General features: G+C 43.7%; 1 long non-coding RNA gene across 1 annotated transcript in view; it reads right to left on the bottom strand.

Moving 5' to 3' along the window:
• The window catches only part of LOC128407242 (uncharacterized), a 106,786-nt gene that overhangs the window by 71,374 nt on the left and 18,840 nt on the right, over positions 1 to 16,572 (bottom strand). The gene's annotated exons all lie outside the window — the stretch shown is intronic.

Below are 16,572 nucleotides of genomic sequence, written 5' to 3'. Positions count from 1 at the left end.
AGCCATTAATTCCAGCACATGCACATACAACTAATGTGCCATAAAACCACAATTCATTTTGTTTTTCATTTCGTAAGGGTATTTGTCTTTTTTTGTGTAGTATTGTAATTGCTGGTAGTCAACTTTAAATATACAGTGGTACCTTGGTTTAAGAACAGCTTAGTTTATGAACAACTTGGATTAAGAACGCTGCAAACCCAGAAGTATGTGTCTTGGTTTGTGAACTTTGCCTTGGAATAAGAACATGTTTTGCTTCTTTTTTGAGTGTGTTCCATTTGTAAATTGAGTCCCCTGCTGCTATGGGAAAGCACGCCTTGGTTTAAGAACGCTTTGGTTTAAGAACAGACTTCCGGAACAGATTAAGTTCGTAAACCAAGGTACCACTGTATATGATTTGCATCAGATATCAGGACGAACAGAAGTTTAAGTGGGCACAATTTTTACTCCATGTTTCTTATTGAGACCAGGATTTTAATGGTATTGGTTCCTTCGGAAAGTGTACATTGCTACTGTCGCAGCTCTGCTGCTACTACAGTCATACTTCGGGATAAATATGCTTCAGGATAAGCACGTTACTTCTGGGTTTCACCACTCACACATGCACAGACGGTAAAATAACGTCATGCGCATGCGCAGAAGCGGCGAAACATGACCCGCGCAGACGCGTCTTACGTTCTATTCAGGATGCAAACAGGGCTCTGGAACGGATCCCATTCGCATCCCGAGGTACCACTGTACTACTATTGAGAAAGCACCTGTGATTCAAGCAAGGTTCTTGGTATTGGTCCCCTTTGCTACCGATGCTGTTGTGACACAGCATCTCTGTAGAGATTTTGACCCAGAGAAGAGCTTTTAGATAACGGCTTCAATGCAAAAAAAGCAAAAGCCGCACAACTAGTTCCGTGTACTCAGATGAGCTTTGGATGTGATTTTCAGAGGCAGGAATGCACACCCACCCCACCCCCCACACCCAATCACCGGGTTCCACAGAGCAAACCATAAGCAGTTTCAAAAGCAATCTGTGTGATGGCAACCACTGTTCAAAGGAAAGAAGTCAAAAATTCCACAGGGTATTCCTAAACCTTGACTAAACCTTTGATCCAGCATTAGAGATACGAGCAACAATTTCCTATGCATCCTATTTCAGTAACTGGCTTGGGGGCAGGAGCTACATATCATTCCTTGGGATGCTCAAAAGCATCCAAATCTTATGCTGGACCAACCCTACCATCAGGCAGAGCGAGGTGGCCAATTCAAGCGACAGAAGCTGGAGAGTGGAGAAGTGGTAGTGAAGTGTTAGGAGGACAGAGTTTTGTGTGTCATGCATGACATGTCCTGTGCTCCCTAAATTAGCCTATGACCCTTAGATGAAGCAGAAGACGTTGTCTTGCCGCTGGTGATAAACTCAAATTCCACTGTGAATCCAGCTGGCTTCTGTACGTGGAACCAGACAGACACGATATAGTGTCTGCCTCAGACAACGAGATATCTTGGGCTGCAGCCCATGTTAGGTAGCCAAGAGAAAGCGTGGTCTTGGTTAAACACGCTGAATAATTTCATTTCGGTCCTTAGATTTACATTCGTTAAAAGCAAGATGATTTGTTGTCTGCTGGCCAAATCCTCTTATTTATTCCCTACCCCAGCATATGAACGATCGGATGAACCACTTTTTTTTATTCACAGCAACATCTCACACCATATTGTTGCATCAACACTCTGGGGATGTGACTCTTGATTGCAGACAGGAATGCCAGCCAGCACAAACATTTAGGGCAAGACTCCTACATGTTTGCAGTTGGTTGGCAGTGTTTCTTTCCTTTCTTTATTTCTAAAGATGGAAGGTGAAATTAGAAGGCCGGGGCTGGTTGGAGTCACATCAAATTTTAGGTAGTGTGCCAGGCACACCGTGTGGACTTCAAAAAATTGTTACTTATTGTCATTATGAATCATTGTAGGAATCGTGATCATTAACCAATCTTGCTGTTTCCTATTATTTCGCAGTACTCGAGATCACAGAGAAAAAGAACACCCAATGGTCACCCATTGGCTCTCATTGTAGGCAGAGCAGGAAGGAAGGAAAACACACCACACGTAAGGTTAGAATCCAAAGTGAGCCAGTGTGGTGTAGTGGTTAAGAGCGGTAGACTCGTAATCTGGTGAACCGGGTTCGCGTCTCCGCTCCTCCACATGCAGCTGCTGGGTGACCTTGGGCTAGTCACACTTCTTTGAAGTCTCGCAGCCCCACTCACCTCACAGGGTGTTTGTTGTGGGGGAGGAAGGGAAAGGAGAGTGTTAGCCACTTTGAGACTCCTTAAAGGTAAATGTAAAGGGACCCCTGACCATTAGGTCCAGTCGTGGCCGACTCAGGGGTTGTGGCGCTCATCTCGCTTTATTGGCCAAGGGAGCCGGCGTACAGCTTCGGGTCATGTGGCCAGCATGACTAAGCCACTTCTGGCGAACCAGAGCAGCACATGGAAATGCTGTTTACCTTCCCGCCGGAGCAGTACCTATTTATCTACTTGCACTTTGACGTGCTTTTGAACTGCTAGGTTGGCAGGAGCAGGGACCAAGCAACGGGAGCTCACTCCGTTGCAGGGATTCGAACTGCCAACCTTCTGATTGGTAAGTCCTAGGCTCTGTGGTTTAACCCACAGCGCCACCTGCGTCCCTTTGAGACTCTTTAGGTTAGTGATAAAGCAGGATATCAAATCCAAACTCTTCTTTTTCTTCTTCAGTTCCATTTAAAATCAGTGCAAAGTGGTTAGAATATGCAGGGCTGGACTAGAACACCCTCAGGGATCCTTCCTGCTCTACAATTCTATGGTTCTATGACTGGTGCGATTCTGGTTCAAATCCTCACTCTACCATGAAATTCACTGAGTGATGCTGGGCCCATCTGTCAGCCTAGCATAACAGTAGTGAAGATAAAATGGTGGCTGGAGGACTCTGTACTCCCACCACTCCTTGGCAGAAAGGTGGGACACAAATAAGTAATAGTCATAACCAGTGCTATTTTTCTAGAAAAAGAGGTGCCAGAACTCACCACGAACGCCTCCCATGTTCTCTTAGAATGGCAATGGCGTTCACCTGAGAAGTGCCAGAACTGAGTTCCAACTGGTCATTACTATATTAAGGCCCATTTACTTTGTTGGGACCTGTGACCAATTCAGGACAATATTCAACTAAATTCTTGCACTAGTCCAAGGATTAGTGTGCCAGCACCTCTGTGCACAGGCTCTGTGCCATCCAAAACTGCTCCAGAGAGTTGGGTGAAATGCCCAGAACAGGTTTAGGGGGTTCACAGGGAGGAGAATGGGAGAATGTTCTATTGCAGAAGTGGAAACCATTGTGCTGACAGAACGCTCAGCATAGTGCTAAGTTGACTACAACCCTTAATCCTGACAGAAATTACATTTCCTATACAGTGGTACCTCGGGTTAAGTACTTAATTCATTCCGGAGGTCCGTTCTTAACCTGAAACTGTTCTTAACCTGAAGCACCACTTTAGCTAATGGGGCCTCCTGTTGCTGCCATGCCGCTGCTGCACGATTTCTGTTCTCATCCTGAAGCAAATTTCTTAACCTGAGGTACTATTTCTGGGTTAGCGGAGTCTGTCACCTGAAGCGTATGTAACCTGAAGTGTATGTAACCCGAGGTACCACTATATAAAGGTAATTTCTAGGCAGGAATGCCAAGATGCCTGGAGTATCATCCACTATGAAAACAAGCTGTTGTTGAGACCGTATGATAACGTATACAGTGGTACCTCAGGTTAAGAACTTAATTCGTTCTGGAGGTCCGTTCTTAACCTGAAACTGTTCTTAACCTGTGGTAGCACTTTAGCTAATGGAGCCTCCCGCTGCCGCCGTCACGCGATTTTTGTTCTCATCCTGAAGCAAAGTTCTTAACCCGAGGTACTATTTCTGGGTTAGCGGAGTCTGTAACCTGAAGCGTATGTAACCTGACGTGTCTGTAACCCGAGGTACCACTGTACATTTCCCTAAGCGGAAAATTGCATCGGGGTGGGGCAGGGTTTGATGTCATGTGTGAAGCAGTCCTAAGGACAAATGTACACCATGATCCATTTTGTGAACCCAATGCTCTCGTATAGCACATCTGGCACCAAGGTGCCGGGGACAACTGCAACATTGATGGAAACAGGCTGGGCACAGCTTTCTACTGCTAGCATGTGGATGTCCCAGGAGAAAGGGCATTTGCTTATTTATACCCCACATTTCAGTCTGTGCCACATGGCAGTCAAAACCAGCAGCAAGCGCATCAGCCACATAGGTGTGGTCGAAAGGAGCACCAAGTTGCATTGCGTTCCGCATTTTTCTGTTGCATCAGATTATTGGGGAGATTCCTCTATTGTTCTTCCTGTCATGTTATCCACAAGGGCTAATCTGTTGTTTCCCCAAAGGCTACAGTTTCCTTTCCAAGTTCTGGTGTGTTGTTTTCAATGTGCTTCGGGGATTCCCCCCACCACCACATCCCCAATATAACCACAATGTGTGTACTGTGCTTATTTTTTAAATAAACGTATTTTAAAATGTATTTTTGTCTGTCTCTCTGTGTGTGTGAAAGATCAAATATTTAAATAGCAAAATTGTTTGAAGCTGGGCAACTCTGTGTGGCAAATGTCTGGCAAAGAAAGTGTTGACTCTCTCCCCCACCCCACCCCATTTCACTTTTCCAGGGTCCCTTTAAGAAGGGACATTTTAAAGCAGTTGATTTTTCATCCCGAAGTAACCTTCGCTCTTACCCGATCAGTTCCAGTCAGCATGGCTGTCCAGAACGAATCTGATTTTCAGCTTGTCGGGTCATGAAAATTAAGACAAAGTATCTCCATATCTCAGCACCCACCCATTTTCCCCTCACAGTTTGTTGCTTGGACTATTTTTAGCTTCAGCATGTGCCTATGAGACAGGATGGATGGATGGAGGTTTAGCCTCAGTGGCACTCAGTAGGCACATGAAACCTTTTTAATCCAGTTGTTTGCTTCCCTGAGCAGCCTGCCACCACTAATTCACAGAACAAATCACAGAGGTGGAAAATTCAAAGGTCATGGAGTAGAAGCACCTCACAGTCACGCAGGAAGAACCAATCACCAGTCTCATCTCACTTCTTCCTTCCAGACCATAAGTTGCATGGATCTAAGATCAGCCCAGACCCTTCAAGTGTCCCTATTTTCCAGGGACAGTCCCGGATTTACAGAAGCCGTCCCAGTTTATGATTTGATCCCCGAATGTCCCACTTTTCCTCAAGACGTCCCTATTTTCATCGTAGAAATGTCAGAGGGTATGGAGTTACGCAACCTCTGAGCCAAAGAGATAAGTAACTACACAACCTTTAGAAGACATCTGAAGGCAGCCCTTTTATCGGGAAGTTTTCAATGCTTAATGTTTTAGTATGTTTTTATATATGTTGGAAGCCACCCAAAGTGGCTGGAGCAACCCAGCCAGATGGGTGGCGTACAAACAATACTATTATTATTATTATTATTATTATTATTATTATTATTATTATTATTATTATACAGGACATCCCTATTTACATCAGAGAAATGTTGGCAGTGTGGGATGTAATCCACTGGGAGCAGTCAAATACAGCATTCACTGTTTTCCTAGAGTGGACATGCAAGGGAATGTTTGGTCCAGCCAGTCGAAACTTCCTGTTCCTCTTGGCCTGGAGCATCTTTCCTTGCATGTGACTAGTGGGTAGGGATGACCTTTCCAGACCATTTAAAAGGACAAGGCATGCTGCCACTCTCTCTCTTTTCCATCTTCCTTTCGTCCTGTGAACTGCTGGAATGCTAGTCACTAGGTAAATCTCCCTTATGGGGTAAACCTGTTTGTATATGTTTGAAATTTTAAGCCTAAAGCCTGACTTCAAGGATCATCACACTGTGCTCTGCCTGATCGTGAGTAAACTTTCTTTTTATTGCTTATGAATAAGACTGCGGTCTCTTTATTCTTTTAGGAGGCATTCAAGGGGTCTTACCAGGAAAATATTAGAACACATTTCAATCTGGACAAGCCAGATTGAATTGCGTATTGTCTTAAGAAACTCACACAAGTTTGCAACTAGTTTGCTGTTGTGTAAAGGGGAATGCACTCTGCTAAGAAAAAGAACTTGCTAACACAAGTTAGGAAGGATATTAATAAACCATGCATCTTCTCCTGCCACATTGAAAATTCCCACAGGAGGGTGTGTCAGTCTGCTTAGATTCTAAGCAACAGCATGCTTTCTGAATGGGGTCAGTAGGTGGAATTCAAAATCACACTATGATGGATTTTCCACCAGCGCAAGCACTGCAGCTCGCCAGACGGAAGTATCCTGCCTCTCTGCCCACACACCCTTCCGGTGGTTCTTCCAACTCCCCTCCCCAAGTCGAGGAAAGCCCTTGCATAGGGCTTCTGCTGGCAGAGCTCATTAGATGAATTCCCCCCCCCCCCAGTAAATTCAGTAGGTATTAATCCCAGGTAAATATGGAAGGGACTGTTGCCATACAGCCTCTAAATTATTTACTCCGGTCTCAAAGTCAGCAGGAGTGGAGCGATTCCAGAGTAAGTGGATTGCTGATTGCTCTCTTGGACATGCACTTACCTTGCAACATGTGTTTAAACCATTTAATGAATTGGACTTGCCCAGAAGAATATTTGCAAATACTGAGAGAATTCACAGCGGGTCATTAATTTCCTGCAAGACGGAGCAAAGGGCTGGGATTTGGCCTAAGACATCTCATTTAGCATTTTCTTCAGGAGAGAAACATAATTGCATGTCACACGCACAGCTGTTAAAGTTCAACTAATTATATCCCCACTCCATGCTTCCCAACAGGTACTCATTAACCGTATGTTTATATTTGACGAGGTATTGATTTTTAAGTGCAAGCACTTGCCAATAAGAAAAAGGCAGCCGCCGGAACATTAAACTGTCATTTGCTAGTGAAAGCTTTCCAAGAGATCAACAGCTGCCATTGTCTTCCTTCTCTTGGCTTGTTTACGCTTCAGAATAGTAGAGTGGTACCTTGGGTTACATACGCTTCAGGTTACATATGCTTCAGGTTACATACGCTTCAGGTTACAGACTCCGCTAACCCAGAAATAGTACCTCGGGTTAAGAACTTTGCTTCAGGATGAGAACAAAAATCGTGCCGCGGTGGCACAGCAGCAGTGGGAGGCCCCATTAGCTAAAGTGGTACCTCAGGTTAAGAACAATTTCTGATTAAGAATGGACCTCCAGAACGAATTAAGTACTTAACCCGAGGTACCACTGTAAAGTTGTTTTGTTTGTTTGTTTTTGCTTCTGTTACAGGGTGGGAACCTTTTCTTTCCCTTGAGAGCCATATTAAATCTTTTGGGTAGGGCAGAAGCTAGCAGTGGGGGGTGGGAGCAAAGTCAAAAGTGGATGGGGCCATTTCCATTTCTCTCTCTTTCCAGCATCCCCATCTCCATCCCTCACTCCCCCTCTCCGCTTCTGCAATATGCAAGGAGTTACAAAAGCAAAAACGGAGGATCTGGCTAGAAGAAAGCAACTTGTTTTCGAAAAGGCAAGCTCTCCACTTTCCATCTTTCATATACGGACCGTCCTGTTGTACAAATGGCTGTCCCAAGAACAGTCTTCAAACGGCAGCAGAGAGCCTCCACCAGGAATGTGGACAGGTAGCGCATAGTTTACATGTGATGGTGGTGCTCCATGTGGAACAATGGTACAGTTGGTGGAAAACCTGTAGAAGGACAGGTGACATCTTGGGACAGCCCCATGGCTTTCATGGCAGCCATGAAGTCCTGAACTCCTCCAGACAAGGTGGCCTCAGCAGGAATGCTGACTTCCCCCACAAACCAGCATCATGGTGAAATAAAAAAATTAAGGTCTTATATATATATAATAAATGTTCATAAATGTACCAAGCAAACACGTACATAAATATATAAACCACATGTCTGAAGCAGTGGCGTAGCGTGGGTTGTCAGCACCTGGGGCAAGGCAAGTAATTTGCACCCCCTAACCCGTGGATTTGCGCCCCCCTAACCCTAACCCCCAGATGTTGCGCCCAGTGCGGCCGGGCCCCCCTGCACCCCCCACGCTATGCCACTGGTCTGAAGCAGAGCAGGAAAACAGCCATGAAGCCATTTTGGCTCCCAAACTGACCAAATGTTTTCTCTGCAAAGTCAAAGGAAAATGGAAAAGCCTCCCCATTGTCTTTTCCTTCACAGATCCTGTCCTAAGGGTATGTCTGTGTATGAATAGGGTGAGCCTGTGACCTGGAAGTATTTATCACTACAAAAGACTGGCCAGGCTCCTCAGGGTATCCAATCAAGTAAGCATTAACAGGTAACCCGCCAGACAGGAGGTAAACAACGCACTCCGGTTTCTGGTAAACAACGCATTCAGATTTCTGTTGTAGACCACTCCTTTCTGAGATGTATGTATGATGTTTCTGGGGGTGGTCTGGGACTCCAGGGCAGGCAATTTAAAATGTCTATATAAGGGCGGGCACACCTGGATTCTGGGTCCTCCTCCTTCTTCTCCTGCAAGTGAAGGGGGCACCCTGTTGCAACAGTTCAATAAAGATCAGGCTTACGAGCTGCTTTACTTCTCAATATTCTCTGGTTGGCCTCTGTTCTCTTCTCCGACCAATGGAGAACCTACAAAGGACTCTATAAGGGCTCTTGTGTCCCCCATAAGGGAATAAGGGCAGATTTTCATTTATTACAATGGGAATAGTTAGGACTAGGTGACGGGCCACATCTTATCAGCTCAGGAAGGGAGACTACTGTGCAGCAGAGCAAGGAACATGGAAGTATGGCGGCCACAAATTAAATAAATCCCCTTCCAACTTCACACCAATTGTCTCTTCCATGAAATATTATTATATGATGAATACTATGAGCAACAGGAGAACTTAAAGATTATAGTAGTGTTGTTATAAGAGATAGCAGATAGGGTGCAGCAGAAGGAGAAATTTAAACCCCGCGGAAAAGAAGGTGGGAAGTCAACAAAAATAACAAAGAAAAAATGTATTGAAATGTATGCGTTACATTTTTGGAAAACTTAATCAAAATACGATTTTAAAATTGTGTCTTCCATGGAGGTGAAATCTCTGGAGTTTGCTGCCTAACTATATACACCTCGCAGATGCATCATTTGAGGGAAAACATTTATTAACTTTAATAACAAGTGATGCCCACTAAAGACTGGCAGAAGAAGAAAATTACTTAGAACTCTGTGGCTTAGAACTGCGGCAGTACAAAGCACAGTATTACATCAGTTTGCATTAATTCCAAAAGGATTGAAGTCCCAGAAAGCAACACTTAAAAGAACTCAGTGCATCAGAAATTGAATTAATTTCACACATACCCCAGGTAATTTATTCTGATACAGAAGGAAATCTTGGGCGGGGTTCCTGCATTGTTTGGGGCACTCATTCTGCCGTACCAAATAATGTAGTCAAGCCCATTGAGACGGCAAGAGCTGATCAGGAACTGCTAGCGTGATTGTTTGTGAGTAATGGAGAAGGCGCTGACACCAGCCACAGCTGGAAGGAATAACTTACGGTGTAACTGGTAAGACGTAATTAAACTAAAAGCAGATTCACTGGCAGCCTATTTTTCAAATGCTGAAAGCTTGCTTGAGAGCAGGCGCGCTGTGCCTGCAATCGCAACACACATTAACACTGGTGTGCCTTGACTTGCAAGGAACCTGAGCGTTTCCAGCATCAAGGACCGTTAAAGCAGAATGAGCAGGAATGTGGCTCATAAAACCGACTGATGTCTAGAAAAATTTAACAAGAGGCTAGTTCAAAAGGAAATATCATTAAATCTTTAATGCGTTCTTGTTCTGCTTCAGACTCTGCTCCCTTTAGGGTTCCCCCACCCCACCCCCCACCCTCCGCTTCAGCTTCCATGAAAACTCTTAGCTGCAGTTAAGAAAAAGAAAAAAACAGGAATGTAAGCTGCCATAATCTCTCTCCGTGTTTATCTGACATGATTCCATTTTTATGCCTCGAAAGGCAAGGGGCTGTTCAGCCACTGGAAACATCAGTTTTTTTAGCTAGGGGGCAACAGATTGTATATGCATTCATGGCCATCAAGAGAAAGGCCTAAGCAAGATATAATATAGGCTACACCAAGCCCTGGTAGAACTGGCACGTCACCACAGCGGAACTGGGCAAGGCCCATTTGCAGCATGAGCTAATTGGGGTCAGAGTTTTGGGGCTACAGTGCAAGTTACACAGCAGCAGAGGGTCGTAAGAACTGGGCAAATAAAAGCCCCTACAAATAGGCTAAAAAAACAAACAAAAGAAACTATAATCCCAATTTACAAATTGAGATATCTAGCAAATAAACATTTTGCCTGGGGACCACACAAAAATACATATAACTGTCAAATTAATCTAGGAATTTGCATGGCGAGAGGCATCCAAGTTCATTAGCTGTGTCGCAAAGGCCAGGACCACCCCCCCCCCACACACACACATGGAGAAGAAACATTCTGCACTTAGAACTTTTATGTAAATAGGCATTGAAAAGCACTGGGGAAATGTGAATTTCACAAGTGCACACAATTGTAATCTGGACTTTTCGTGCTTCCTTGAAAATAAAAATCCACAGAAAACAGGACAGGGCAGAGCTCATATTAAGAAACAGGATGGAACTGGGCTGCTCACCCAACCTCTGCTCAAAAGGAGAAGTGCTAAGAAGTTTAGAACTCTTCAACATGGAAATCAGACGGGTGGGAAAGGGACTATTACATATTTCCTGAGATCATAATAAAAACTATGCAACGGCATTCCTTATGAAGCATCTGTCGGTCGTTCATTCTAACTTTCATTTGAAATACTTACGGGGAGGAAATAGATACTTGAAACAGAGTGTTTCCTGGAATCCTCTGAGAGCTGGCATTCCCATTTCCACTGACTGTGATGGGAATGAATATCCGCTGCCAAACTATGCAAGGGTTCTTCTGATATTTGAAACTGGTCTTTTCAAGACCCCATGGTGCAATCAAAATGGCTTAGTCTTCAGCTTGGCTTTGCAAACTCCAACACGACTTGGTACCCATTGAAGACCATCATGTATATAGAATACTTATTTATATATATATAAAGGCTGGGGAATAGTAACTTAGCAATTTATTTTGAGGCACCCCAGCTATGCCATTCGGCTCACTTCATCTTGAAGGATGAAGGTGTCCAATAAACTCACCTAGAAAGTGCCCGATGGATTCACCTAGGAAATCACATCTCCACTGTATGGAAGCAGGTCTAATTGGCTGCATAAAGTGGATAAGAGATTCACTAGAACAATGTTAAAAATCTGGGTAACAAGGAAAGAGAAGCTGGCTCCAGCAGTATCTCTTCTGATGCCCTTAAAACATTTTTCTGATTTTTATAATGCATGCAGAATCCATGAAGGCTGGAGCAGCCAGGGTCTCTGTAGGTTGATAGATTTCTCCATAGTGGCAGTCCTCTAATGGAATTACAGCAGAAAACAAAATTACAAGGTATCTCCATGGTTTTGTTATTGCAGAGAAAGCTTGTTTCTTTCGTAAATAAATACACTACTGAACAACTGGTTCAATAAGAGATCTAACAATTTGGGGAAATAACCTGCTAATGAACATAGCAAATGATAAGGGACAAGTATGCTGGAGGAGACACTTGAGAGTCCCATGGACTGCAAGAAGATCAAACCTATCCATTCTGAAGGAAATCAGCCCTGAGTGCTCACTGGAAGGACAGATCCTGAAGCTGAAGCTCCAATACTTTGGCCACCTCATGAGAAGAGAAGACTCCCCGGAAAAGACTCTGATGTTGGGAAAGATGGAGGGCACAAGGAGAAGGGGACAACAGAGGATGAGATGGTTGGACAGTGTTCTCGAAGCTACTAACACGAGTTTCACCAAACGGTGAGAGGCAGTGGAAGACAGGAGTGCCTGGCGTGCTCTGGTCCATGGGGTCATGAAGAGTCGGACACAACTAAACGACTAAACAGCAACAATATTTTTATTATACAAGGTTGTATTGGACATAGTTAAAAATGTTTGGGGAAAGGACATTGAGTGTGAAACAAAGGAGAAACAATAGTTAAGGGCTGTGGTTCAAACCCCCATTTAAGAAGACTCAAAAGCAAAGTGTGCATGCACCCTCTTTGTTTTTAGTGTTCTGCTGGTGTTTGCAGGGGTTCTTTTTGTAGAGCGGGGGAGAATCTTGGTTGTTCCACGAAGCCAGTCTCATTCAGTTTAACAAGAGGGCTTAAAATATTGAACAAACCTGTCTGGAATGGCAGGCAAGCTGAAAATCAGATTTCAACCAAGTGTGAATGGAAAATATCTAAATTATTTAATCTCTAGAAAATTAGGATTGATGAAAGATGTGCCAACTCAACCTTGGCAAAGGAAACACTGCTGGGACCACTGTCAGAAAAGTGAAGCTCTGACAGATTGTGAAGGTGCTGTCTTTTTAGGTGCCTTTAAAAAACAGGGGGCTTGCTTCAGTTGCAAACTTGTGCTAACCCTTAGACAATATGCCGTGGAAAGAAGAGAGACGAAACTAAATATTTCTGGCACTTTGTGTTTACCAAGTTTCACTAATGCAGAAAGTGAAGGTGGGGATTTGGACAAATCCTGACTCCTAACTAAGATTGAGTGTCTTGGAGGGATTTGATACTTGCCCCAAAAGAAACAGGGTCTGTACCAGGCTACACAAGTGAAAGCAGGAGTCTGAAATGCTTTGTGGTGCCTGGGTGATTCAGACATCAAAGAGATACTACAGACAGGTGTCTACTAAAAGCAAAATTGTGTCTCCAAGCACAAGCAGTGCAGTGTGCAGGGGAAGACAGAGCAACCGACAGCTCTAGCTTGTGATAAGAGGGAAAGAATTTACAAAGCCCTCCAATCCCTGTGTTTTGGGAACAAAACCAGTTTTACAAGAGCAAAACATATGTCTCTAAGGTTAAGGAAGATACCAAGATGGGGAGGGTAGAGGTTGGATGGAGAGCTCTATTGGTCAAGCTTCTAAACAGAAGGTATGGTTTTACCCAGAAAGTGAATCCATTTTAGTTCTCCCCAGCTCAAAATCAACTTTAAATATGCCTGGTACAAACATCCCTAGACTTATTTGTCTGCAATTTGGCAGGTTTCTTATGCAGAGGCACCTCTCTCATGCCTCCAATTTCCAGACCAATTACCCATGAAACACTAGGGCAGATTCAGCAAATGCTTTTTACACACCATAAAACTGTAAAGGCTGCCCTCGTGAGAAAATCATTCTAGCTATCCTTCTGCAATTTGGCAGGATGCATGCTGTCAGAAGGAGTGACCTTGCATGGAAATTCCATCCAGTTCTACCCCAAAATTAAAAAATAAATAAAAAGTTATAGATGTTTCCCCTTTACAAAAACAGCTTTTGAAGATCTCCAACAAAAAGTCCTTGGACCTATCTGCCTGCAACTTGGCAGGCTTTATCCAGTCTGGAGGGGCCACCTGTCACCTCAAGTGAGAGATACACAGCTCACTTCAAGAAAGAGATGTGCACTTCTGGGAATGGGCCAATGTACACATTCCATACATGAGTCACATGAATCCCATAGTTCAGATGACAGTGCCAATTAGCTGATTTGTCACAGGGAGCACATGGCAAAACAAATATCCCTAAATGATGCTAGTCAGTAAACCAAGTGATATGTTAAAAGAACGTGGAAATCTCTCAATTGTTGCAGGCCAATCTGGTCAGTGTGGAAATGATTTTGTTGTTTTCAAATCAGTCATAGTCTAGAGTCAGCAAAATCCACCCATTGAGTTGGCCTACGGGAATTTTTATTAAGTCTTTGTGGCTTCAGTAATGAAGGAAAAATCACAAATGCCAACAGCTCACAACTCAAGCATCAGATTAAAACCTGTTTGGATAATCTCACACATGACTGTAACTCTATCTTTAAACCAGTTTTCCCCAAAAACTGTACCTAGGAAACTTGCAGAGTGTATACCCCTTATTGTTTTGGATTGTTACAAAACTCCAGGTGATTCCTTCTGGAATAAATTAAAATGTATTACTGAACAATTTGTAATGAGTTATTTTACACAGTTTGGGAATATAAACAAATATTTTGAGCAAGCACATTATTACCTTTGGTACAATTGGAAAATACAAACATATCTCTTCTTGGCCTCCACACCGTACCCCAGAGATGTTCTCCTAATCTCTGCTCATCAGCTAAAGTTTTCTGTTGATATAATCATTCTAGCATATCTCAGTGCCTCCTGTGTGACATTTTTAGATTTAAGAACGACTTCTGAGAGCATACTGGGTGTTGTAAGAGGGAAAGCTACCACCCTAAGTAGGGCAGAATGCCTTTCCAAGACAGAGTATGGAAAATTGCAGTCAAATATAACTAGCAAGCTTAGGGCTAGTTAATGCATGAAGGGGTTAAGACCACAGCATGGTATTCCTAGACTCAGTTAGGTCACACCCTCTCACCTCCAGGGAAGAAGGAAGTGAAGCTTCCTTTGCTCATTCTCTTCCAGCAGGTGAAGCTGACCTGGCAACATGTCTGGGCTTGATCACTTCAAGCCCAGACCACACGTTCAGAAACATTTTTCTGTATTTTGTAAGCCCAATATTTCTGCCTGTGTTCTTTTTGCTACTGCATGGAATAACACATGAATCTGACCTTTGGAGTTTGTAAGTAAAGCATTTTACTTTACTAATGACGTGGTTTGTTCACTGCGAGAGAGATAAAGAGGGAAAGTGCTGTAAGCAGATGAAACAGAATATAAAAGGTTTATATTTAAAAGCTTATAATTCCCATGCTTCACTGTCACTACATATTTTGTAATTTTAAGGCTCTGTTGGGGCTCTCTTACTGGAGAATGTGTTTAGCCCCACACCTTGGATCTAGGAATCCAACCAATTCTTTTATTAACGAACTCACATGGGATATCTCTTTTCCACCCCACACAGAGCCCACCTTGTGACTCATAGCAGAAGTTTGAGTTATGAAATGGGAACAGTTTTCCCTGTCTTGTGGAAAGCTCTTAGATCATCAAGGCAATTTCTCACAATTTGCGTGACATCTTTTCTGTGAGTGAGATGTGGGGGGGAGATACGCTTCCTGCGATTAAGCTTTTTCTTCTTCTTTGTACCTTTTCCTTCCTTTTATCTAAAATCACAGTCACCTCAGCCAACACTTCATGCTTTCTTATGTGTACTGAAAGCATAATCCAACTGAAATGAAAGAGCTGAGTCATAGGCATTGTTGCTTTCTACAGCAGTCTTGGTGGTGTGGGAATGATGGGGTCCTGTCCCCCCCGCCCATTACTAGTTCTCCTGCACTAGATGGAGATGGAAATTAACTGGCTTATTTGATGTTTAATTGTGGTGGTAATATATACAGTGGTACCTCAGGTTAAGTACTTAATTCGTTCCAGAGGTCTGTTCTTAACCTGAAACTGTTCTTAACCTAAAGCACCACTTTAGCCAATGGGGCCTCCGCGCCGCCGGAGCACAATTTCTGTTCTCATCCTGAAGCAGAGTTCTTAACCCGAGGTACTATTTCTGGGTTAGCGGAGTCTGTAACCTGAAGCGTATGTAACCTGAAGCGTATGTAACCCGAGGTACCACTGTATTTCATTTACTTACTTACTACATTTATATACCACCTTTCATCCAAGGCAGTTTACAATTTGTACTACTAAAACAAACAAAAGAGTACAAACTATCGGACAATAGAGTTTTCTCACGAATGATATGCACTCTCTGGTTTGGGGTTCTCCTCTACTGTCTCCCCTCAGGGTCTTAAGAAGGTGAGGGTTGGATCACCCAAGCAATTCCTTCAGGACACTGACTGTAACTTTAGGAGGTAATTGCATCTATGCTACCTGATTCCTCTTATGCATTCCCTTAAAAAGGTAAAGAACCCCTTACAGTTAAGTCCAGTTGCAAATGACTGGGGTTGCACGCTCATCTCGCTCTATAGGCCAAGGGAGCGGGCGTTTGTCCACAGACAGTTTTTCCGGGTCATGTGGCCAGCATGACTAAGCCCGCTTCTGGTGAAACCAGAGCAGCACACAGAAATGCTGCTTACCTTCCCGCCAGAGTGGTACCTATTTATCTATTTGCACTTTGACGTGCTTTGACGTGCTAGGTTGGCTGGTTTTTATTAATCCATTCTTCTTCTTCTTTGAAGAACTGGAAGCAGAAGGAGCATGAAGATGGATTTGAAGGCTGGATTGCCACGTGACTGACATTTGTGGCAACCCCTAAAGAGAAGGAGACCTGAGTAGGGCGGGCAGGGCCTGAGCACAACCCCACATTTTGCACAACGTCTTGGGGAAGGGCAATGGAGCTATGCGGACTTGCAGCAGTTAGGGGATTTCCAATGTCTTTCATGACTCACTGCTGCTCCCTAGGAATACCAGAAGCACAAAAAACTTCACAAAAATTAGTGCACTCACACACACAAGAGTCCACCATTTGAATGCAGGTTCCTAGTGCTGAATATGGATTAAATTGACCGAGAAGCATTATATGAGATAAATCTTAGTAGTAGTAGTAATACATTAGCGCAG

Source organism: Podarcis raffonei, chromosome 2, assembly GCF_027172205.1.
Source record: "Podarcis raffonei isolate rPodRaf1 chromosome 2, rPodRaf1.pri, whole genome shotgun sequence".
NCBI lineage: Eukaryota > Metazoa > Chordata > Lepidosauria > Squamata > Lacertidae > Podarcis > Podarcis raffonei.
The sequence above is the reverse complement of the archived record's forward strand: the minus strand, read 5'-3'. Positions and strand labels throughout refer to the sequence as shown.